This window comes from Camelus ferus, chromosome 3 (genome assembly GCF_009834535.1).
Source record: "Camelus ferus isolate YT-003-E chromosome 3, BCGSAC_Cfer_1.0, whole genome shotgun sequence".
NCBI lineage: Eukaryota > Metazoa > Chordata > Mammalia > Artiodactyla > Camelidae > Camelus > Camelus ferus.
The window spans coordinates 113,589,081-113,613,108 of NC_045698.1; the positions used below are offsets into that span (position 1 = coordinate 113,589,081).

At 49.0% G+C, this 24,028-nt stretch overlaps 1 protein-coding gene across 1 annotated transcript in view; it reads right to left on the minus strand.

Annotated features, from left to right (window-relative positions):
* Positions 1-9,753, minus strand: part of PWWP2A (PWWP domain containing 2A) — an 85,478-nt gene extending 75,725 nt beyond the window's left edge. Inside the window, exon 1 of the mRNA XM_032477218.1 lies at positions 9,685-9,753. The gene's annotated coding sequence lies outside the window, so the exon portion shown is untranslated. The remainder of the gene's footprint in view (positions 1-9,684) is intronic.
* Positions 9,754-24,028: the final 14,275 nt, after the last annotated feature.

Genomic DNA, 24,028 nt, shown 5'->3' on the forward strand with positions numbered 1-24,028 from the left:
AGGTCAATGAAACTAAAAGCTGGTTCTTCGATAAACTTTTAGTCAGATTCATCAAGAAAAAAAGGGTGAGGGCCCAGATTAATAAAATCAGAAATGAAAAAGAAGTCACAACTGACAATACAGAAATACAAAGGATCATAAGAGGCTAATATGAACAACTATACACCAACAAAAGGACAATGTAGAAGAAATGGACAATTTCTTAGAAAAATACAATTTGTCAAGACTGAACCCAGAAGAAATGGACAATATGAATAGACCACTTACCAGCACTGAAATTGAATCAGTAATTTAAAACCCAATAAACAGAATTCCAGGACCGGACGGTTTCACAGGTGAACTCTACCAAACATTTAGAGAAGAGTTAACACCTATCCTTCTGAAACTATTCCAAAAAACTGCAGAGGAAGGAACACTTCCAAACTCACTCTATGAGGCCATCATCACCCTGATACCAAAATCAGACAAAGATATCACAAAAAAAGAAAATCAAAGGCCATTATCACTTATGAATATAGATGCAGAAATCCTCAACAAAATACTAGCAAATCAACTCCAACAATGCTTTAAAAGGATCATACACCATGATCAAGTGGAATTTATCCCAGGGACGCAACACTTTTTTCAATATCCATAAATCAATCAATGTGACACACCACATTAACAAATTGAGGAATAAAAACCATATGATCATACCAATAGATGCAGGGAAAGTTTCTGATAAAATTCAACATTCACTTATGACAAAAACTCTCCAGAAAGTGGGCACAGACGGAACATACCTCAACATACTAAAGGCCACATATGGCAAACCCACAGCTAACATCATACTTAATGGGGAAAAGCTGAAAGTATTTTCTCTAAGATCAGGAACAAGACAAGGATGCCCATTCTCACTACTTTTATTCAATATAGTTTTGGAAGTCCCAGCCACAGCAGAGAAGAAAAAGATAAAAGGAATCCAAATCGGAAAAGAAGTAAGACTGTCACTGTTTGCAGACGACATGATACTATACATAGAAAACCCTAAAGAAGTGATCAGAAAACTACTAGCACTCATCAATGAATTTGGCAAAGTTGCAGGATACACAATTAATATATAGAAATCAGTTGCATTTCTATACACTAACAGTGAAATAGCAGAAAAAGAAATTAAGGAAACAATACCATTTACCATTGCACCAAAAAGAATAAAATACCTAGGAATAAATAAACCTACCCAAGGAGGCAAAAGACCTGTGCTCTTAAAACTGTAAGACACTGATGAAAGAAACTGAAGACGACATAAACAAATGGAAAGATACACTGTGTTCTTGGATTGGAAGAAATCAGTATTGCTAAAATGGCCTTACTAGCCAAGGCAACATACAGATTCAATGCAATCCCTATCAAATTACCAATGACATTTTTCACAGAACAGGAACAAAAAGTGTTAAAATTTATATTGAAACACAAAAGACCCCGAATAGCCAGAACAATCTTGAAAAAGAAGAACAGAGCTGGAGAATCATGCTCCCTGACTTCAGACTAAACTACAAAGCTACAGTAATCAAAACAGTATGGTACTGGCACAAAAACAGACACATAGATCAATGGAACAGGATAGAAAGTCCAGAAATGAATCCATGCATTTATGGTCAATTAATCTATGACAAAGGAGGCAAGAATATACAATGCAGAAAAGACAGTCTCTTCAATAAGTGGTGCTGGGTAAACTGGACAGCTACCTGTGAAAGAATGAAATTAAAGCATTCTCTAACACCATACACAAAAATAAACTCAAAATGAATTAAAGATTTAAATGTTAAGACCAGATACTATAAAACTCCTAGAGGAAAACACAGGCCGAACACTCACAGACATAAATCACAGCAATATATTTTTTGAACCAGCTCCTGGAGTAACAAAAATAAAAGCAAAAATAAACAAAAGGGATCTAATTAAACTTAAAAGCTTTTGCACAGCTAAGGATACCATCAACAAAAAGAAAAGACAACCTACAGAATGGGAGAAAATATTTACAAATGTTGCGACCAACAAGGGACTAATTTCCAAAATATACAAACAGCTCATACACCTTAATATCAAAGAAACAAGCAACCCAATCAAAAAATGGGCAGAAGACCTAAATAGACATCTCTCCAAAAAAGACATCCAGAAGGCCAACAAACACATGAAAAAATGCTCAACATCACTAATTGTTAGAGAAATGCAAATCAAAACTACAAAGAGGTATCACCTGACACCAGTCAGAATAGCCATCACTAAAACGTCTATAAATGATAAATGCTGGAGAGGGTGTGGAGAAAAAGGAACCTTCCTACAGTGTTGGTGGGAATGTAAAGTTGTGCAGCCCCTATGGATGACAGTATGGAGATTCCTTAACAAACGAAAAATAGACTTACTGTATGATCCAGAAATCCCACTCCTGGGCATATATCCTGAGAAAATTATAATTCAAAAAGACATATGCATCCTAATGTTCACAGCAGCACTATTTACAATAGCCAAGACATAGGAAACAACCCAAATGTCCATCGACAGATGGCTGGATAAAGAAAATGTGGTATATTTATACAATGGAATACTACTCAGCCATAAAAAAGAATAAAATAAGGCCATTTGCAGCAACATGGATGGACCTGGAGACTGTCATTCTAAGTGAAGCCAGAAAGAGAAAGAAAAATGTCATATGATGTCACTTATATGTGGAATCTAAAAAAAAAGGACACAAAAGAACTTATCTACAAAACAGAAACAGACTCACAGACATAGAGAACAAACTTATGGTTACCAGAGGGTAAAGGGGGTGGGAAGGGAATTCCAAATTGGGAATTCGAAAATTGCACCTCTTGGGGAGTGATGGAAATGTTAGCTATCTTGAATGCTCCATAGTTTTTGGACGTTGAATGAGGCTGAAAGGACACTCACCCCTCAGCTGCAAAAGTGACAGGACTTGAAAATTCCAAAATGCTAGCTCCAGCAAAGCCTTTACAGCCCAGCCTGCTGTAAACGAAGAGACCGAGGCCCAGAGAGGGGACTGGATTTGTGCAGCTCACACAGCAGGGCAGTGGCAGAGCTAGGATGGGAGCCCAGCTGTGCTGACGGCTGGCTCAGAGCCTCTCCCACCCTGTCCCCACTTCTACCAGTCCACCTCCTTCCCTCTCCAGCCTTCTGCCTCTCAAGATGTCAGAAACCAGCAGATTGGAGCCAATAGGAAGTCCCTGAGTACCTTTCACCCGGGAGAAGGTGTTGTGTTACAGGGAGGCAGATGGGGCGGCCCATTAGTGAGCTATCACTGAATTCCTGTGGGTTCCATTAGTGCCTCGGATTAACCCGCTAGCACCTGCTGGAAGTGAAAAGCACAGAGACCCCAGAGGGGGTGAGTAATGGGGTAAGCCACCTTTGATAAGGCCAGGGGTGCTGAGCTGGAGATACAGAGAAGGGGTATTTCCTCCTTCCCTGGATGGTGAGTTTCCTTGGAGAGGGTGCCAGGTAGTGTCAGGGACGAAAAAGACCAGGACTCAGGATCACGGCATTTCAGAGCCAGAGGGAGCCGGCTGAGCTGACCCTTTGTACAGACTGACAACTGAACAGCAGAGAGAAGTCTGAGTCACTCGTGGAGAACCAGGGTTCCCGCCCATCACACTACATTATAGGACTTGAGTGAACCACAGGAATTGTGGCTAAAAATACAGACGACCATTACTGAGGCCCAGAGCTAAGTGCTTTACATATGTTATTCTCACAGCAACCCTGGGAGGTAGGTATTATTATCCCAGTCTAAATGGGAAAACTCAGAGGCTCCCAGTGGTTGAGTAGTCTGCCCCAAATCACACAGCTAGTACTTGGAAGAGCCAATATTTGGACCCGGGGCAGCCTGATCACCAAATCCTCATCTTTGTCATCACGCCATCTTGCAAGCAGCAGAAATAGACAGAACCACCATCTGCTAATACTGTCTGCAGAGCCCTTTGCATGGCCATGCTTTTTATTTTAAGCACTTGAAGATGACATTATTGTCCTATTTTACAAGTGGAAGAGAAGACCCAAGGCACAGTGAGCCCACCTCACGTCACGCACACAGATACTGCCCGAATCAGCATGCAAACCCGTTCCATCGCCAAGGCTCTGGGCCACTCCACTGCGTGAGTGTGAGGGCCGCCGCTCTAGGACAAGTGTGTGTATGTGCCTGCCTGTCCGCTTGGCATCCAGACTGATCCTTCCACTTGCTCATCTGTTCATTCCGTCACAGAACACATGCAGTATGAGAGCCTGCTGTGTCTGCCAGGGCCTTGCTTACGAGACCACTGGGCTTCTAGGACTGTGCAGCTTCCCTTCTACTTGGGGAACAGGACAGACAGACAACAATTCCAACAGGATAGGGATGGGCATTGGGTGTCATGGCATCACCTTGTCCTCAGGGGCAGAGAAGGCTGGGCTGAGTTCTATAAGCCAATCAAACATTGTCCAGGCAGAGAGAGGAGCCAGGAGCAGCCCATGTAGAGGCCCAGAGGTATAAGAAATCTCCAATTCCAGCAACAGCCTGGACCAGAACTTCAGCTCTGGGAGGAGCCAGGAGGAACTGGAGATTTAAGAAGTGGCTGGAATGTGGACTTTATCCCCAAGACGCTGGGGAACCACTGAAGGATGTGTGTCGTGATGATTTGCATTTAGAAAGCTTGATGTCTGGAAGAAGCATGTGGTGGGCTGGGGGTAGATGCCTGGAGGCTGCTTTGGTGGAGTTTCCAAAGATAAGGAGGGCTAGGGTGATTGATTAGATCTGGGAGTGGGGGGCAGAGCAGAGGCCAGGGTTCTGACGGCTAGGACAGGCAAATGGAAGGGTGGGTGCTGGGAGGTTGAGAGAGGAGTTCCCTGGGCCTGCTGAGTATGAGATGCCTGAGGAGCATCCAAGGGGCTCTGTCTACAGTGTGGCTGGACTTAAGCTGGGATTTCATGCCCACTGGTCTTAAGGTTTTGCAAAGAGCCAACCCCTGACTTTCCTACCCTGTGCCTTATTTTCCTCATCTGTAAAATGGGTATAATAACATTATCTCATGGAGTTGTGACGATGAAAAGGATATAAAACATGTAATTGATGTATAAAGCATTTAACATAGTCCCAGGCACATGGAGATGCTTAATAAAGGTTAGTTAAATAAATGTATGAATGGATGATTCTTTAGGCTGTGGCTGCCAGAAGTTATTTGGGAAAAAAGAGTTGATTTAAAAATTCAAGAGCCTTTTCCCTCCTTCTTCAATACCCAGGGCTGCGTTGCAGGGTAGGAGGGAAGTATAGTAAGGCTAATGTTAACCTGGGAAGAACTGGGTTAAGGAGAGCATGGTGCCTTTTTCCATCCTCACCCCTACTCTGGAGACACACAGACATACATCTTTCTAGGAGGTAAAAAACTGAGTCGCTATAAACTTATACAACTGGGGAGGGGGGAGCTCTGAGGGGTTTCGGAGGACATTCTATGGGTGTAAGGCTTTGGGATATTGTTTTGGGTGGAAAGAAATGGCCAAGCCTTTTCTGTGCTCTCTCTCAATGGAGCTGGGGATCTGCAGGAAAGCTTTTTGTTTTTGAGTGGGGATTAGGTTTATTTATCTCTATTTTCAGAAGAGGTACTGGGGATTGAACCCGGACCTTGCGCATGCTAAGTATGTGCTCTACCTCTTGAGCTATACCCTCACCTCCAGAAAGCACTTTTTAATCTAGGGAGTAGAGAAAAGAGCTCAGGGTAGAGCTCAGAATTGAGTTCATTCATTCATTCACTCATTCATTCATCCATTCTTTCAACTAATTCAGTGGTTCTCAACCAGGGGTGATTTTTGCTCCCAGGTGAACAGTGTGAATGCCTAGAGACATTTTGGGGTGCCCCAGCTGGTGTGCGGGAGAAGGTTTGCTATTGGCATTTAGTCGGGTGAGGCCAGGGAGGCTGCTAAATATCCCAAAATGCAGCAGATAATCCCCATTACAAAGAACTTTCCAGTCCCAAATGTCAATAGTGTGGAGGTGAAGAAATCCTGATCTCATTAGCATGTGCCTACTAGGAAACACTGCAGGGCAAGGAGACAGCATACTTTACCACCAGGTAGGGGAGACACCACTAAATTTATCAGGCGGTGATAAGTGTTATCAGGAAAATGTGAGAGATGCCAGGGGCTACAGCACAGGGAAGAGACCTTGTCTTTTCAACTGCAAGGAGCTGGGGGAATGGAACTGCTAAGGCAAAGGCCCTGAAGGCTGCAGCGCATTTGGTTTCATTTATTCTGAAAATACTTCTGAAGGCCTCCTGGGTGTCAGGCTCGGTCCCAGGTGCAGAGTACGCGTCAGAGGGCCGTACAGACACAAATTCCTGCCCTCAGCGACAGCGCCCCCTCTGGCCCCGAGGGAGACTGTCTAATAATGAGGACAAGTGTCTCCTCTGGGCCCTGAGGAGGTGGCCCTGGACCCAACATGGGAGGTGAGAGGTGAGCCACCCTGGGAGAGGAGACCACCAGGGGCAGGCTGGTGTGGCGGGTGGACTAGCAGATGAGTTGAAAGGGGGCTACGTCTGAATGTCTGCGTCTCCCCCAAATTCATATGCTAAAGTCCTAACCCCCCAGAGTGGAAGTCTCAGGGGCCTTTGAGAGGTGATTGGGACATAAGGGCCTGCATGGGATTAGTGCCCTTATAAAGGAGGCCCCAGAGAGCTCCCTGTCCCCCAGGCTGGCACCCTGACCTCCCACTTCCAGCCTCCGGAACTGTGAGAAGTAGATTTCCGTTGCTTATAAGCCATTCGGTCCGTAGTACTTGGTTACAGCAGCCCTAACAGACTAAGACAAGAGGTCACAGGACCCAGATCATTGGCCACTCTCACCCAGAGGGAAGTGGGAGCCAGAGCAGGGTTTTGAGGAGAGGCACGACCTGACCTTCTGGTGGCCCTGGCTGCTGAGAGGAGGGTAGACTGCAGGGTCTCACAGAAGCAGCAGGGAGACAGGCCAGTGAAAGGATGGTGCGATAATCTGAGACAGGATGGAAGGGGGCAGGGCACAGCCAATCAAGGAATAATGGCAATTTAATACCAAAATGGTGGAAGGTTCACCTCCTGGTTGGCCTTAAGGAGGTTTGACTTCTAGGAGACCTTGAGCTTCATTATATGCTCATTGTAACAGCCTGATCAAATAACATGCCCGCAGGTGCCATGACAGCCCCAAGGCTAACTGCAAAAGGCCAAAGAATGGGCGGTGGCCCCATCCCTGGGAATCCCAGCCCCTTCCCCAGGGCAGTTGGAATGGTCCCACCTATAGGTGTGTGAAGCTACTGAGCCCATAAAACATGGCAACACCAGACCTAGTGGCCCTTTTCTCTCCCTACTCTTTGGAGGTGGCCCGCACTCTGTCTATGGAGTGTGTGCCTACTTTTACTTTAACCTGAGCACCCAATTCCCACACCTCTTTCCTTCCTTGCCTTTCTCTTGCCTTACACTCTATGCAGTGTGCACCTCTCTAAATAAATCAACCTTTACTCAACGGTGGCTCGCACGTGAATTCTTTCCTGCGCGGAGCCAAGGACCCACACTTGGCGGGGCACGTCCCAGGGCCTCAACCGAGACCTGGGACTCGGCCCTGCTCACTCCCCACATTCGCTTTCCTGCATCAAATCCAGGGGACGGGTGTTCAGGGCTCAGACTTATGTGTGGGAGACCCAGGGAAACCAGTGCTTTAGGGACACATTCTGGAGTTGACAAGAACGCATGAGAAGTCAACTGTGGCCATGGAGGAAGGAGAGGAATCAGAGACAGCACCTTGTCTGGGCTTGAGTATCTGTGGCTAGAATGCCATTTACTGCATCAGGGGGAGACGGGGGAAGCAGGATTGGGAAGATGGGGAGAGAGTCCTAGGCACATGAAAACAGCAGATAGTCACTAGGAATGCCTGCTGGCTTGGAGATGGCTACTGGACAACCACGTGGAGAAGCCAGAACTAAGGAAATACACGTGGGTGTGACTGGCTTATGCATGCTTTTCAAAAGTCACAGCACAGGAAGAGATCACCTAGGGAAAGAGTGTCGACATGAAAAAGATGCCCAGGGACCACGCAGTGCTGGCAGTGGGAGTCAAGGACAGGATCATAGAAGGGAGTGGCTGAGGGGGGTGAAGGGTGAAGTGATGGTGATGTGTAACCAGAAGAACAACCAGGCATGGCTTTCTTGACGTAAGAGGAGCCATTTTTGGCCTAAGTCATTTTGTGATCTAAGCCTGGCCACACGGTTTGCCCTTGAAGAGGGCTCAGTAATCAGTGATCTTAAGGAAAGTAAGGGACTGCAGGAACAAAGGAAAAGCAGTCAAAACACAATAGTTCAGATAAAACAGGGTCTTAGTTCCTCCTCAAGGGATACACGTAACAATGGAATACATTTTTGAGTTCTGCAGGAACTCAGGCCCCCACCCAGGTGGAGGATGGAATGATGCTGACCCTCGTGACCTCAATCAACTAAAGCTTGGACAACTCAACCTTGGCTCCAAGTCTATGCTGAACTCTCCTCTGCTCAAGCCCCTTCATGAATATGCATGTACCCCTAGCTTAAGACCGCCCCAATTTTGCAGTTTGGGGAGACACTATTTTGGGAGAGAGCCACACCCACATCCAGTGTTCTCCTTACTTGCTTCAAGTAATAAATCCTTCTCCCAATCTTTGGCTTGATTGTGCCTTTTGGCTAGACACCCATCAAGAGATGAACCCAGTTCTCAGGTAACAATAGGATTTAGAGGAGTGGATGTCTGACCAGTGAAAGCTGCCTCTAAGAAGCTTGTGTGAGAGAATAAGGAGGGGTTGTGGGCTGTCTAGCATGGCAGTAGTAAGCCCACAGGAAGTAATGTTTCAAGAAGAGAGGAGGAGAAATGGGTTGCAAAGCTCCACAAGGAGCAAGCAAGAAAGTGGTTTTATCCCCTAGACCCTGATCTACAGGCGTGTGCGGGAAAAACCAACAGCTTCCCTGGAGGGGGCAGTGAGGGAACAGGGTCCTGGTGTGTTGGGGGAAGGTTAGGTTTCAGGGCAGGAAGGGGAAGCGAACCTGCAGAAAAGAGGCTGTGGGTTCAGCAGTTTTCTGAGGAGGACACCATGGCAGGGTGGTCTCTTAAGGTGGGGCGGGGGACACTGGGTCAGATTAGGAGTTGAGCTAGGACTTGTGAGAACCAGGGTCCAGGTGATGTAAGAGGGACTCCGTGGGAAGCTCGGGCTTCTGGTGGTCAGCGATCTAACAGTTCCACAGTTCCTCTCCAACACATATTCTGAGTCACACCTTTAATAAATGTTTGCTATTACTTTTTTTTTTTTTTTTGGCTATTACTTTTACTATTTTTCCAGGCTGCCAGAAGACGGAGCTTCTGAATTCCTCTGGGGCGACCCTCCCAGTTCACCTCAGAGGGAAACAGGCTGGGGCGGGTCTCGGATTCCAGCCTGGCGGCTGGAGCCACCGCGCACCGCACCCCCTCCCCGCCTCCCCGCCCCCGGCTGCCCTCCGGGCAGCTCCTTATCTGCCAAGGAGCTCCCCAGCTAGGTCTGGTTCAAATGCTGCCTTCAGAGCTCCAGGGAGCTGGGTGTGTCTTCCGTGCTTTACAAAATCGAAGGAAAACAAACAAAAAAAGCCTGGGCGAATCTCCTAGCCCAGGTAGCAAGCCGGCTGGGCGCGAGACTCACCTTAGAAGCGCGCCGCGGGCGGAGCGGAGGCGGGAACCACGCGAGGCGCCGCGCTGGGAGCGAGAAAGAGGCGGAGCCCGAGGCGCAGGCCCCGCCCCTCCCCCGGCCGGGCGGGGCCACCGCCGTCCTCCGCGGCAACCGCCCTCCCCACCCAGCTGAACCTTAGAGGCCCCAGGCGCCGCCCACCCGGGCGCTGGCCCACGTCCTCCCACTCCAAGGGAGGCAGCCCCTGACCTGGCTGTTAGCCACTTGCTGGGTGGCCTTGGGCGGGTTGCCTCCAGTCTCTGGGCCTCAGTTTTTCTCATCTAATAGAAGACGCTGGACTCGATTTCTCCAGGGTCCCTCCTTGGAGCGGTGCAATGACCTACCTGAAAGGCTTCCCTCCCCCGTAGCCTTCAGGTGGACCCTGAGTTATCTCGGATGGTATTTATGGGTTCTGCATCCTTGGGGGCAGAACTGTTCAGTGCATCTGTGCTTCTCAGCAGAGGTCTGCACGCTTTTTCTATGAAGGGCCAGATAATAAATATTTCAGGCTTTCTAGGCCATACGCTCTCTGTCACAACTCTTCAACTCTGCCCTTGTAGCAAAAGCAGCCAAGGACGATATAAACTAATGAACGGGGCTGTGTTCCCATAAGACTTTGTTTATGGCAGCTGATTTGAATTTCTTATAATTCTCAGGCATCAAGAAAATTTGATTCCTCTTTTTATATATATGTTTTTCTTTCACTTAAAAACACAGAAAGCATTCCTTGCCTAGCAGGCTGCACTCAATCAGGCTGCTTGCCCACAGGCGACAGTTTGCAACCCCTGGTTTATGGCCCAGGCTTTGTAATGTGGGCTTTGGGGCTGGTTCCTCCTCTGCAAAATACTGACAAACTTCAGTACGGTTGTGGAGATGAAGTCAGACCACAGATAAAGCTACTGCATAATTGATGTTATTCTCCGTGTTGAAGCTGGTATGTGTCCCGAGCAGAAGATGGGGACTTAGAGGTCAGAATGGTGTCTTGTTGGGCCCCGCACTCCCCACCGCCCACCCCAATTTCCTGAGTGCTTACTACGTGGATAAGCACTGTAATAACTGTTCAACACGCAAATCTCATTCAATCATCTCAGGGCTAGGAGACAATTCTGTCTAAGATAAGGTAAGGAGTCCCCCAAGAAAGAATCAGGCATGGCCTTCTTAACAAAAGAGAAGCCATTGTTGGCCCAACTCATTCTGTGGTCTAAGCCTGGCCACAAAGCTTGCCCTTGAACTGGTCTCAGTAATCAATGATCTTAAGGAATGCAGGAACAAAGGAAAAGCTGTCAAGAGACAGTAGTTCAGATAAAAGAGTCCTAATTCCTCCTCAAAGGATATACCTAACATTCTGATACTTTGGGTTTGTAGGAACTAAGGCCCCACCCAGGTGCTGGATGGAATGGTGATGTTGGCCCTCATGATTTCAATCAACTAAAGCTTGGACTCTGTCAGCCACCCAAGCCCCTTCATGAATATGCAGAATATGCTTAAAACTTCCCTAATTTTGCTGTTTGGAGAGACACTGGGAAAAATCCCCAGTGTTCTACTTACTTGGTGCAAGTAATAAATCCTTCCTTTACCCATTCTTTGACTTGGTTGTGTCTTTTGGCTTGACATCCACCAGGAGACGAATCCAGTTTTTAGGTAACACAATGACATACTCCCATGTTACAGGTAAGGAGACTGAGGCCCAGAGCCCAGATGTGAACTGGGTGTTAGGTCAGCCTCCAGAACCCCTTTTCTGTCTCTTTGTTTTTAGCTGTTTAGTCTGGCACTATGACCTCAGACAAAACAGTTTATTTTTCTAGACATCTTTAAACTTTTTGATCAAGGGATAAGAATTAATACTGTCTATATGCCACTGTCATTTTGCTCCCATTTTTCAGAAAAGAAAACTGAGACTTGAAGAGGTTGAAGATTGAAATCTGGGCCTGTCTGACCCCCAAATGAGTCCTTTCGACTGAGAACAGCTTCTGCCTAACTGGTTGCACAGGCCCCAAGGGGCTGTCTAGGTCTCCTCCCCGCCCTTCCCCTGTGTCCAGTATGTTGGCAAGTGGTTTTGATTCATCCTCGAAAATATATCCTGAATCTATCATTTGGGACAGGGACAAAAGCTTCTTTGGGGCTACTTTGATCTTTTAAAAGTGCTGATCAAAGGAAAAATAAAAAAGGTGCTGATCAGATCTTGCCACACACCCCTTCTTAGAACCTTGGAAGCTTTCCTAGCTGACGTGGAATAAAATCCCAAACCTTACTTTTCCCACAGGGTACTGTGCCATCTAGCCCCTGCCCATCTCTCTCCGCTGTCCCCCATTTATGGCCTCACTGCCTTTGCTGCAGCCTCCGTAGCCTCCTTGATCTTCCTCTAACTCACCAGAGCACCACATTCCCTGCCCTCACCTGACCTCTTGCCCTTCCTGCAGGTCTTCATATGGGCGATGGGAGTGATGCCTCCCCACCCAGGCTTCTCTGCTCCCCCCCACCCCACTTCTTATCACAAGCCCTGTTTCCTCTGTCGAGCAGTCCTGGCTACCTGTTAGTCTGCACAAATGGTTTCTCCCACAGGGGAATGTAAACCTCATTCCAGCAGGAATCATGTTTGCTCACTCTCTCCTAAATGCCCAGTGCTGAGCCTGGGTCTGACACAGAGTAGATGCTCAACAGGTATCTTGTGAGCTAATGAATCACTGTGCCTGGATCTCTGTCCTATCTGTGGGAGATCATGAACTTGACCCAGAACCATTTAACAGACGACAAGCCCTGCCATGTGCCTGGCCCTGTGCCAGCCAGCGGAGCAGCCACAAAGATATGCCCCATCCTGGGCTGAGCGGACACCCTGGCCCCGCAGACAGAGATGTATGCACACACAGTAAGGCCAGACAAGGTAGATGTGTCCAGGTTCTGCTGAAAGCTGTCTGGGCTCAAAGGTAGCTGGAGATGATGCCATGTGGCTCCTGAATCCTACAAGAAATCCTCATTGTCTCTGTACCAGAGCTGGGCCTTCTCACCCAGAGCTCCTTCTGCCTAGACCCTCCTTCTCCCCTGAAGCCCCAACCCTCCCTGGCTCTGATTTATTCTTCATCTAGTTTCCATCCACATCCCTTCCTCCAGGAGGCCTCCCTGATCCCCCAAGTCCCATCTGGATGATATTTCTTTTCTTTCTTTCTTTCTTTTTTAATTTTATTTATTTTTAGTGGAGGTACCGGGGACTGAACCCAGGACCACGTGCATGCTAAGCACGCACTCTACCACTGAGCTATACCTCCCCCTGGACGGTATTTCTTTAGTTGATTCCACTCCTAGCACTTGTCACTTTGCCTGTCAGCCTGTTTCCCTGCCTGTCCCTCCACCTCCCTGCCCCCCTACCCCCACCCCACAGGGCCAGTTGTTCCAGGGAAGTGGGGACCTTGACCAGCACCCATTGCAGTGCTAAGCACAAAGTAGGAGCTCGAAAAATATTTGCTTCCTGAGTGAACAAATACATGAACAGAGGACTTCCTCGGAAGGCAGAATTTCATCTTTCTTGGCCAGGACAAGAGCCTCCCCACCCCCCCACAGCCATGGCCATTCTGTGTTGGCAGCTGGCCTGGCACCTCCACCCCACCCTAGGGGCTCTAGTGCCAAGCCCCAAACAGATTCCTTTTCTTTTTAGTTTTTTCTTTACTAAGTCTATGATGGTACACATTTCAGGAGTTACAGAGGGGTACGTGCTGACATGTCTCCCTCCGTCTACTTCTCAGAGGTGCCCTCCTCTTTGTGGTACCTGCCCCAGGAAGGCCTGCAGCTGCGTTTCCAGGCCAGGGGCCCACTCCCTGCTGGAAGGGAGAGAGTCAGCTCTGGCATTATTGGCCTCACTCCGTAGCCAGGTGAGGCAGAGATGATGGAGAGGAGATGTGGGCCAGGACGCCTCAGCCCAGGTTGGAAGATCCCCAGGTTCCAGAGAAGCTGGGGAAGCCCCTGCAGAGAGAACACACAGTGCCCGCTGTTCCCTATTGCAGGGTCTCTGTTGGGCCTGCTGGCCAAACAGCCTGAGATGCCAGAAGGCTTGACAAAGGATGGGGAGAGGTCCGGGCCCTCAGTTGGAGGGATGTCACGCTAAGGTGGGACCTGGAGAAGGGACACTCCCAATCTGGCTCATTCTGCCAGTTCTAGCTTCAATCCGTCCCCAAAAAGGCCCTCTCTGCCCAAACACATGAATCTAGGTAACACTAGATTAAAACAAATGCCAGCAGCACCCAGAAGGTAAACCTGCTGGGGTTGTGGGGAAGAGGCACAGCTAGTTCCCTAATCCCAGGGCTTTCTGGACCACTGGTGTACCATGGAGCCTCAGGTCTTGTGTGTTTGTTCTTTAATGCAGGATTGAGAACTCCATTTTTCAGCTACCAATGAGTTGCAAGAGGTGTGGAGGGGCAAGAAAGCTCCCGGTCAAATTCAATTTCCTATTTCCCATCCTACGACAGGGACGGCAGACATTCCCATTCACAGCCACTCCCACACCCCTTCCTGGCCCAGACTTCATTAGCTAATTATGGTATCTTGTCTGCTAAGCAGCATCCCTGGCCTCCGCCCAGTAGAGGCTGGTGGTACCTTTCCCCCAGTTATGATAACCAAAAATGTTTCCAGACAGTGACGCATGACCCAAGGAAATAAAACTGCCTCCAGTTGAGAACCACGGGTCTAAGGGGAAATGCTGCAGGAGCTAAGAGGGTGGCGTGGCGGCAGCGGGAACAGGAGGTGGGATGTGGAAGGCAGCAAAGCCTGCCTCCCCCTCCTGGTAAAACTCCACAGTCAGCTCCTCTTGCTTGCTCCCTGGAGACCCTTTGTCTTTGCTGGAGGCTTCCTTCTGATAAGGCTGCAGTAAACTGCGCACGTGTTTGTGTGTGTGTGTGTGTGTGTGCACGCGCGTGTGTGTGTGTGTGTGTGTGTGTGTAGGTGGGGGCAAGGAGAAGGAGAGGGAAGGGAGAGAAGGAGGGAGAGACTGGGAGCAGAATGAGAGAGAGACTGCAGGTGCAGGGGGAGAGAAGAGAGCTGTGCCGGCTGGAAGCGCCTCTGGCCCCAGGTCCTCAGCCTCTGAGCACACCAAGACACAGCCCTGTGGGCTTCTGGCCATGAGTCCTTTGCCCCGCTCTGAATGACCCCAGGGAGATGACTCAGTGGCCATACCCAGGCTGGAAGGGGTGTGAGGGGTGTGGTACCGACCTGGTCTTGGCTCCCCCAACTCCCAGACAGTCCCCCAGCAGGTCCAGTCCACCACGCTTCTCAGATTCATCAGAACCCCACTCTCCCCGCCCTGGTTTGGCATCATCTCTTTGTATCTGGAGACCTGGAGTCACCTCCTGGCTGCCCCCTGCTTCCACCCTCACCCTTCCTATCCTTTATTCCCCAGCAGGCAGAGGAATGACCTAGTAACACTGCCCATCAGATCATGCCATCCTTGCCGGAAGCCCTCTGATGACTTCCTCGGCCCCCGGAGTCAAATCCAGACCCCTGACATGCCTTCAAGCTTACATGGTCCTCATCCCCCTAACTTTTACCTGAAGTTCCCCTGCCTGCTCCCCCCAGGTCCCGTGTCCTCAGCATGAAAGTGCCCTTTGCCAGACAGGCCTCCTCAGACACTGGCACCTCGTCCTGTTGTGGGGTCTTCACAACACTTCTGAGCACACGGATGACCTTGTTTCTTTGTTGTCTGCCTCTCGTGGCCTGGAATCTCAGTTCCTTGCCCGTCACTAATGTCTTTATCCCCAGGGCGCATGTGGGTGGCACACAGTAGGAGCTCCATAAATAGTTACGGAATAGACAGACCAGCAGACCGGCGAGATGGTCTCAGCTGCCCCTCTCCACACTGCGGCTCTGGGGCTCCTCACAGGCTTTGAGGCCTTTGGCTCAGCCAGGCTCATGGGCAAGGCCGGCTCAGCCCGCGGTGATGGGGCAGCAGGCGCGGACCGGACAGCCCTGGGAAGGCGAAAGTGGTCACCAGAGGCAAATGCAAGGATGTTTCAGGTCACAGTGGGGAGGACCCTTGGACAGATTTCCTCATGATGACCCCATGGTTTCAAGAGTCCTTTCCCTCCTTTCAGCAGTCTCTTTGTGCCACTTTTTGAGAGCGCCTCGTTGTTACTATTATTCAGCTGGCGTATCTCTGAGGAAGAAAACTCCTGGGAGTAGTAGCAGGCCGGCCTGCGCCCAGAGACGCCCAGAGACGCCCAGAGCCGATCGCGGGGGAAGGAGTCGCCCCTCCTGCCCTTGGCCCATCCGTCCCAGGCGCGGAGGGCGCCGCCAGAGGGCGCTGCAGGTCACTGCATCCAGGCGCACCGGCAGCCGGAGGTAGGTGGGGCTGGGCTCTGCCGCCTGTCCCACCCGCTGGGGCTTCTCTCCCCCTCTCCCTTTCTCTCGGTCCATCTCCCTTTTCCTCTCCCTCTCCCTCTCTCTCTCATTCAGGCCTTCCTGCAAGAAGTGGGGCTGGACATGGCCTTCTTTGTGGAGGGGGCTCCGCATCCCCACCCCCTAGCCAGTTCCTCTCCAAGCCCCTCACTGCGCAGCCACAGGCCACGTGACCTTCTGAGATGGAAAAGGCTTAGTCGGGGTCTCACTGCCTTACCTCGCTGAGGGGTAAGCTGAAGGCAGTGAAGCACTGTTAAGCCTGGATCCTATCCTGACTCTGTCCCTTATGTGCTGGACCACCTCGAGTGGGTTCCCTAACCTCTCTGAGCTCAGGCTGCAGACTGGCCAGCCTCTCAGGGCTATGGGGTGACACAGGCAACGTGCTCAGCACTGCGCCTGGTGTCTGGTGTTAGCCGTTATCATTATGCAAATAGCCTGCCCAAAGCCACCTGTCAAGCCAAGGTGGCAAACCTGGGCCCAGATCACCTAATACTCAGGTCCCTACTCTTGCTGCTGTAGTGGGCAGAGGCCACCTCTGGCTGCGCCCTTATTTGGAGGAGAGGTCTGTGTAACCAGCTGATGTCACAGGACTGTCCCCAGATGCCTCGCCAGTGTTTTGTGCTGTAGGCTTCCCTTGGGAATGGCCCCGCCCTTCCTCCTGGCCTGGCCACGCCTGCGCTCCCTTCAAGCCCCGCCCAGAGCTAGGGAGAGCAGGAGGTGGTCTCCGATGAACCCTCACGGAGGATAGTCGGCCAGGATCTATCACATGCTCTGTCCCGACATTCTACTTCAGGAAATTGAGTCCTACACATGGCATCTTACAGACGCGAAGTAAGATAACGCACAACATTTTTTGTTTGTAATAACACTAGATCGGACGTAACCTGAACGCCCCTTCAGTAGATGCCTGGTTAAATACGTTACGGTGGAGTCATAGAATGAAATACAAGACAGCTGCAAAAAACGATGAGGGCCTCTTTGGTATCAACACGAAACATTCTCAAGCTATATTCAATAAAAATATCCAAGTGTGACGAAGTGGGGAAATACAGATACAAATATAAATATATACATACTTGCATGTACATGCATCCTGTTGCTCTGAAGGACACATACGAAACTGATGGTTTTGCTTCCCCGGGGTGGGGGTGGGGGGATGGGGTGGTTGGAGGCCTGGGTGTGAGGGGAGATTTTTCTTTGTAGCCCCTTTTGTTACTCTTAAATACTGAAATATGTGAACGTAGTTACCTGCTTTGAAAATTAATTTTAAAACTGCTTTTAATGAAAGGAAATGGTGGCCAAAGAAAAATTATATAACATGATATGATGATACGATGTGATGTATTTGGGTTGGAGAGAATCCAGCTGGGTTTCCACCTCCCCTCTCCATCCCCCTCTTCGTCAGTCTTCCTCCCCTCCCTCCTCCCTCTCTTCAGGGAGCTGCCTTTTCTGGACCAGTTCACACAGTGAGCTGCCTCTGAGCTCACCCATTTGTTATCTCTTTACTCTGAACTCACCCATTTGTCATCTATGTATTCCGTGAAGGAGATGTGACTTGTTGGCTGCACAGAAGAGGGGACCTGACTGAGCCTCTGGGGTTGGAAAGATTTTTCTGAAGAAGTGACTTTTTTCCATTTATTCTTTTTTTAAAAATAAATTTTATTAATTTTATTATTTGGGGGGGGGTAATTAGGTTTATTTACTTATTTATAGGAGGTACCGGGGAATTGAACCCAGGACTTTGTACATGCTAAGCATGCATTCTACCACTTGAGCTATATTCTCCCCTCCCTTTCCATTTATTCTTTAACAATCTCTTAAAAATCTCACACACAAAGAATTCAAACACACAAAAACAGAGAGACCCCCATGCACCCATCCCCCTGCTCCCACCACTAGCGATGTGGCTCATCCTGACTTGTGTCTGCCCCACCCAATTATTTTGAAACAAACCTCGGGCATCTTATTATTTCATATGTAAATACTTCATTATGTATCCCTAAAGGAGAAGGACTCTTTAAAAAGAAGAGAATCATAACACCATTATCATGCCCTTAGGCGAGGGAGTGACATTTAAGTTGAGCAGCAGGCCAAGGAAGTGCAAAGGCCCGAGGCAGAGGGGGCACGTATATAAGTCTATTCAGGGAATAAAGAGGAGGCCCATGTGGCTGACGCAAAGGAGACAAGGGTGGTGGGCAGCAGCCAGCCCCTCTGGGCCTTTGTGAGTCGCAGTAAGGAGTCTGGCTTTGAACTTTATCCCCATGGGACTGAGAAGCCCGGAATGGCTTTAGTCAATGTTGAGAGAGGATCTGGTGGGCTTTGAGAAAAACAGCTCCAGCTGAAGACCTGGGCCTCCCATCGAGCCTGAACTGTGCTTTCCTTGGAGGCTGTGTCTTGTAGGTTGAGTAGTTGTTTATCTCCTGCAAGATGTTTTAGCATCCGTGTTCCGGTCTGGTGCCAGGAACTCTAGAATCAGGCCAATTGGAGTTCAGATCCCACCTCTGCTCCTTGCAAAGGGTGTGACTGTGGGGAAATCTCCCTCCTTTTCCAAGCATCCTTTCCCTCATCTGTATAAAGGCCCACGGAGTCCGTGCTTCAGAGCTCTCTGGGGAGACAGAGTAAAACTGCATGGAGGAGTCACTGTAACACGCCTTTCCCTCCCTGCTTCCCGCCCTGCCATATTTTCTTTACTGGGAAACACGCTGCAGAGAGTGAAAGAGAAGCCAAGGGCTCAGGGCTACCCAGGGTCGGAGGCCTCACCCTGCTAGCAGCCTTGAGCTCCGGCTTCCTGCTCTCCTTGAAATCCCGTCCTGCGGTTTACAGCCCCAGGGGTGGGGTTCCCTCTTGGAGCCGGGGAGCAGCTAAGCTTTCCCACTGGCTGTTTGAGGCCAGTGATGTCCCAGGCCTCAAGAAATTAAAAAAAAAAAAAAAAAAAAAGTGATAGTTTTCCTCCTCCACTGCCAGCAGTGTGATTTTAATCTAGTTATGATAAGGCCTGAGTCTTCTGCCTGGGACCCAAGGCCTCCCAGTCAAGGACAAGATCCCAGGAATGATTAGATTGCCAGCCTTGGCCAGGATTTGCGGTCTCAGCGAATCTACCCCAGAGGGCCACAGCTGGGGCAGGTCGGCCCCATCAACTTTCCCTACTATGTATGCACACACATGCAAGCCTCTGGCCCAGGTGGACCCTTGGACCTGAACACGTTCACGCATCTCCTTGTGTGTATTTCCTTGTGTATATCCACACACACTTACCCACCTGCATGTGCACATATGCACATAAACAGGTGTGCATGTGTAAGCGGACACAGGCACACTTACACACATGCTACCATACACACACCCACAATGCTTAATTTTTTTTTCTTTTTTTTTGCTGGAGGTAATTAGGTTTACTTATTTATTTGATCTTTTCATAGAGGTACTGGGAATTGAACCCAGGACCTTGTGCATGCTAGGCATACGCTCTACCACTGAGCTATACCCTCCCCCATACTCACAATCCTTAAATCACACCTGCAAACAAGAATGTGTACACTCATATACAACCCCCCCCCCCATGTTCAAGACGTACTCCTACTGTCGTAGATCATCGCTGAAGCTGGCTGCTGTGAATTCTTTCCTTGTCTGCATGTGCGTGCTGTTCCACCAGCAAAAGGTAAATTCTCTTTCCTCCCTCTTGAGTATCTGTGGGAGAAGCAATGTTCTGAGATTTCTGAATCCAGGCTTTAAGAGGGCTGGCAGCTTTTACTTCCTCCTTGTTGGACTTTGTCAGCTTCCAGGTGAAGAGGTGCAACCGTCCTAAGACTGCCATGCTGTGAGGAAGCCCAGGCTAGTCATACCCGGAGAGAGAGGAGCCACGCTGAGGGGCAAGGCCGTGTCAGGCCTGTGAGGGAAACCTTTGTAGACCTTCCAGCCCAGCCCAGTTACTAGCGGGATGTAGCTTCATGAGTGAGTGGCTCTGGGTGATGCCATTTGGTGCAGACGCCGGCCTAGCCACAACTTGCCCAAGTTTCTGACCCACAGAATGATGGGAAATTATAAAACTTGGCTGTTTTTAGCCACTGCATTTAGGAATGGTGTGTTAGGCAACATTAAGTCATTGCAACACCCATACGTATTACATACTCACTTATGTTCATATAGACACAGACTCATGGACACTTACAGATATGCTCTGCACATACCTTTGTACAAGACGCTACAGACTGTCTATCCAACATCCGTCCCCGACTTCTCTTCCTTCCTGGCAGAATCCTGTCAGCTGACCGCCCTTCTTCCAAGCAGCTTTGTGTTTTGAAAGGCTGATCCCATCCTCTGCTCCAGGAGGGAGATCCCGATGAGTCTAAACCAAACTTGGTGGTCTCGCGCCCTTAACAGAGATGGGTTTAGCTTTGGCCATGTTTAGTTCTAGCCAACGAGATGTTGGGGGAAGTAGGCTTGGGGCTTCTGGGAAAACAGTCCTCATTCTTAGGAAAGTCACGCCAGAAACAAAGATGTATTTACCAGTCACTGGATTCCTAGTGTCTGAGTGTGGGGTATGGAAATGCCGCAGCCATTTTGTGGCCATGAGGATGTGGCATTAGGCGAGTGGAGAGGTGGAAAGAACAGAGGCCCTTAAAGACATTATTGATCAAGGCAATCAGTCAATTTGAGAGTCCTCCCTCCTCACTTCTGGAATTCCAGTCATATGAGATAATAAGTTTATTTATTGCTGGGGGGGGTTGTTATTTATTATTTGTTTGTTTTTGCTTGTAGTCTAAGGCAGCCAACTAATACCTACTGTCATCTCAGTAAATAAACACTCCCACATCCCAGTGCACAAACAAATCCAGGCCATACTCAGATAGTCACAGCTGAGCACTGTGCACTCTGATTTTCACATATACACAGGACATAACCATACTCCGCATGTATACAGAGAAAGCACAGATCTGTCTCCGTACACACATACACACACATACACATCCTTTCTCACATGTGCACTCAATTCCTGGGTACAATACCACAGACACCAATACACCTGGGCAGTGTGCCCCCAGAGGAGCACAGAGACACACACACTGGTCACCCTGATACCAACATGAATTCACCCATTCCTGCCCACGTCTGAATAGCCACAACAAACATACTCACAGCTCTGGGGGGCTCCCTGGCTGCAGTGAGAAGCCACTGGCAGAAGCCAAAAGCACCTCATCCGGGGCTGACAGAAGGTTCTGGAGAGAGTCAGGAAAGAGGGACCTGGAGAACAGAACGTGGCCCTGGAGGCAGGAGGTCACGTCCAGCGTGACCTGAAGATGCGCGGCAGCCCCGCGGTCACGGAGGCTGAACTCAGCGCGGCACCAAGGAAGGCTGTGGTCATCTTGTCCCCACCTCAGAGTGGAAAGAAAAGCTTCCTCCCAGCCACCCAGCCCCTCCTTTCATGCTGCCGCGAAACCCACTCTGCCCTCCAAGGGGCTCTTTCGGCTCTTCTTGTAGGCAAACAATTGAATTAGACATTGCACGAGAGTGAATTTTCACCATTGATGGCAGAGAGAAAATACAGGTAGAGAGAAAAAAATATATGCAAAGTAGCATTGCGAGCGTGGGGGGGTTCCGAGGATCACGAGGTTGTAGCAGTCAGAGCGTGACAGAAAATGAGGCTGGGGAGGTGGGCAAGAGCTGCGGCGGGGTTCTGAGTTGACCTCGAAACTCCACAGCCCTGTCTGCTCATGCCCGGGACCCCCGGTGCCCAGCAACCTTGCACTTATCCCTTCATCTCCCCTCCACCGGTCTTCTCATGGCAAACGCCTAACTCAAACTGATAAGCAAGATGTTCTGGGAGATAAGGTAGCAATAAGCAAATTTCCTTCCTGGATTGTGTATGTATGTATTTGGACTTTATTCTCTCAAGCCCCCCTCTTTTGTATCTTCCCATAACCCAGAGGAGTCATCAAGGATATTCTTGTTAAATTCGTTTTTATTTATCCACTGACAATGTAAATTTATCTTTCAGAAAATTTGCATTTCTAAGTTTAGTAAAAAGCAAGTTCCAAAACAGCACGTGGGGTACGATCCCATTTTGGATAACATGTTGGTATGTATATTTATGTGTGCATCATAATAAGGTCTGGAAGCATATACACACCAACTCTACGTTAAACAACAGAGTTACATCTGAGTGATGGCTCCCCCACCCTGCAAAACATCCGAGTGATGAGATTACAGATGATCCTTATAGTTCTTTGGCTCTGCTGCATTTTTCTGAATTTTATGCAAAAAGCACGTGTTACTTTAATCACTAGGAGAAAATGATTTCCAACTAAAAAAAAAAAAAAAGTAATCTACATTTTTGCCAAAAGTAAGAAGTTGATTGTAAGAAAGTGGGAATAAGGAGAAAATTTCAGGGAGAAGTGGCAAAAGGGGAAATGAAATCGACTTGTGCATGACTGATGGAACCTTGCAGGGGTCTTCAGGAGCCCTGACCTGCCCTTACCAAGGGAGCCTTGCCTCTCATCCTCTGAACCAAGGCCCACCAAACAGGCAAAGAGAATCATAGAAAAAGCTCCCAGTTCAAGGAGTGTCTGATCTAGATGGCAGTCTCAGTCATGTGTATGGGTAAAAACACGCCAGGCAGGAAATGAGAGGTGAGCAGGAGAGAGAACTCACCTGGGGGTGGGGACATACTGGTTCTGTTCCCAGCTCTGGCACCTGGGGCCTTGGGCAAGTCGTGTCACGTGTGTGAACCTGTCTCTTATCTATCAAGGAGGTATAATGATAAGATGGGGATGCTGTGATGATCAAATGAGATAAACTATCTGTGACCGCTCTGTGAACTCTTGAGGTGTGCCATAGGTCACCTTTGCACCTGCTGCAGTGCCTCTGGTGCAAAGGAATCCATCCATCCCTAAGATGGAAATTCAGACCCTAGCCGTAGGCAAGTGGGGTAGACCATTTCGGGGCAGGGCCACCTTTGGATGGCCCTTAAAAACCCCACCACGCAGACTGCAGCCTGCACAGCTCTGACACTACAGAATATAAAGTCAGGGAGGGCACCTGGGTCTCAGCTCAAAGACCCACACAGCTGGTTCCCCTCTGCACAGCGGTACGCCCCAAGGACAAAAGCATAAGAGCAGCCACTTTTTTTCTCTGAATGTCCAGTCCTTTCCATAAATTTAACTGCCTGCTCCGGATAATTACTTTTCTCCTGCTTGTGAGCTTAGAGCAACAGTAGTTCCCAATAACTAGACTTAATAAGGCTAAATTATAATGAGTGTCCTGCGGAATTACATAGCGCATTAACACCAAATGAGTTCATTAGAAATTCATTAGGAGTGATTCCTGTGGCTGCCACAGGAATTAATCACAGTTAGCCAGCGGCGGGAGAGGGGGCGATGAATAAATGCACGGGGAACCGGATGAAGACCTTTTGGCATCTGACTTTGGCCCGAAGCAATATTTTTCGAGGGTCATGGGCTGCCTTGGTTGTAAGTTTGGAGGTGAGGTTGTTTGGATGTTGTTGGATCTACCTCCTTGCTTCCTCCTCCTTCCTGGCTCTGGCGCCTGGCTAGCATTAGACCCACAAATGTAAGGGTGGCCAATCTTCTTTTCCAGTCCTGGGGTGCTGAGAAATTATACGGAGGACTTAGGGTTCTTGCCTGCCTGGCATGCATGTCCCCTTCCTCTGTAAGAGCCCTTCCAAGTCCTTTCCGTGTTCCTTGAAGACCTTTCCTACCCACTGCTGGATAGAGGCCTTCATGGGACTGTCCGTCAAGACCCACCCCCAGGGGTTGGATACAGCTTAGCTAGGCCAATTGAACTTTGTCTCCTGGTACTTTTTTATTAGCTAGCATGTACTAAGTATTTGCTAGGTGCCAGGCCCTTTTCTAAGTATCTTCATATATTGAGTTATCAACGCCCCCATGTCTCTAAGGAGGCGGGTTTAATTGTTAGCCCCATTCTG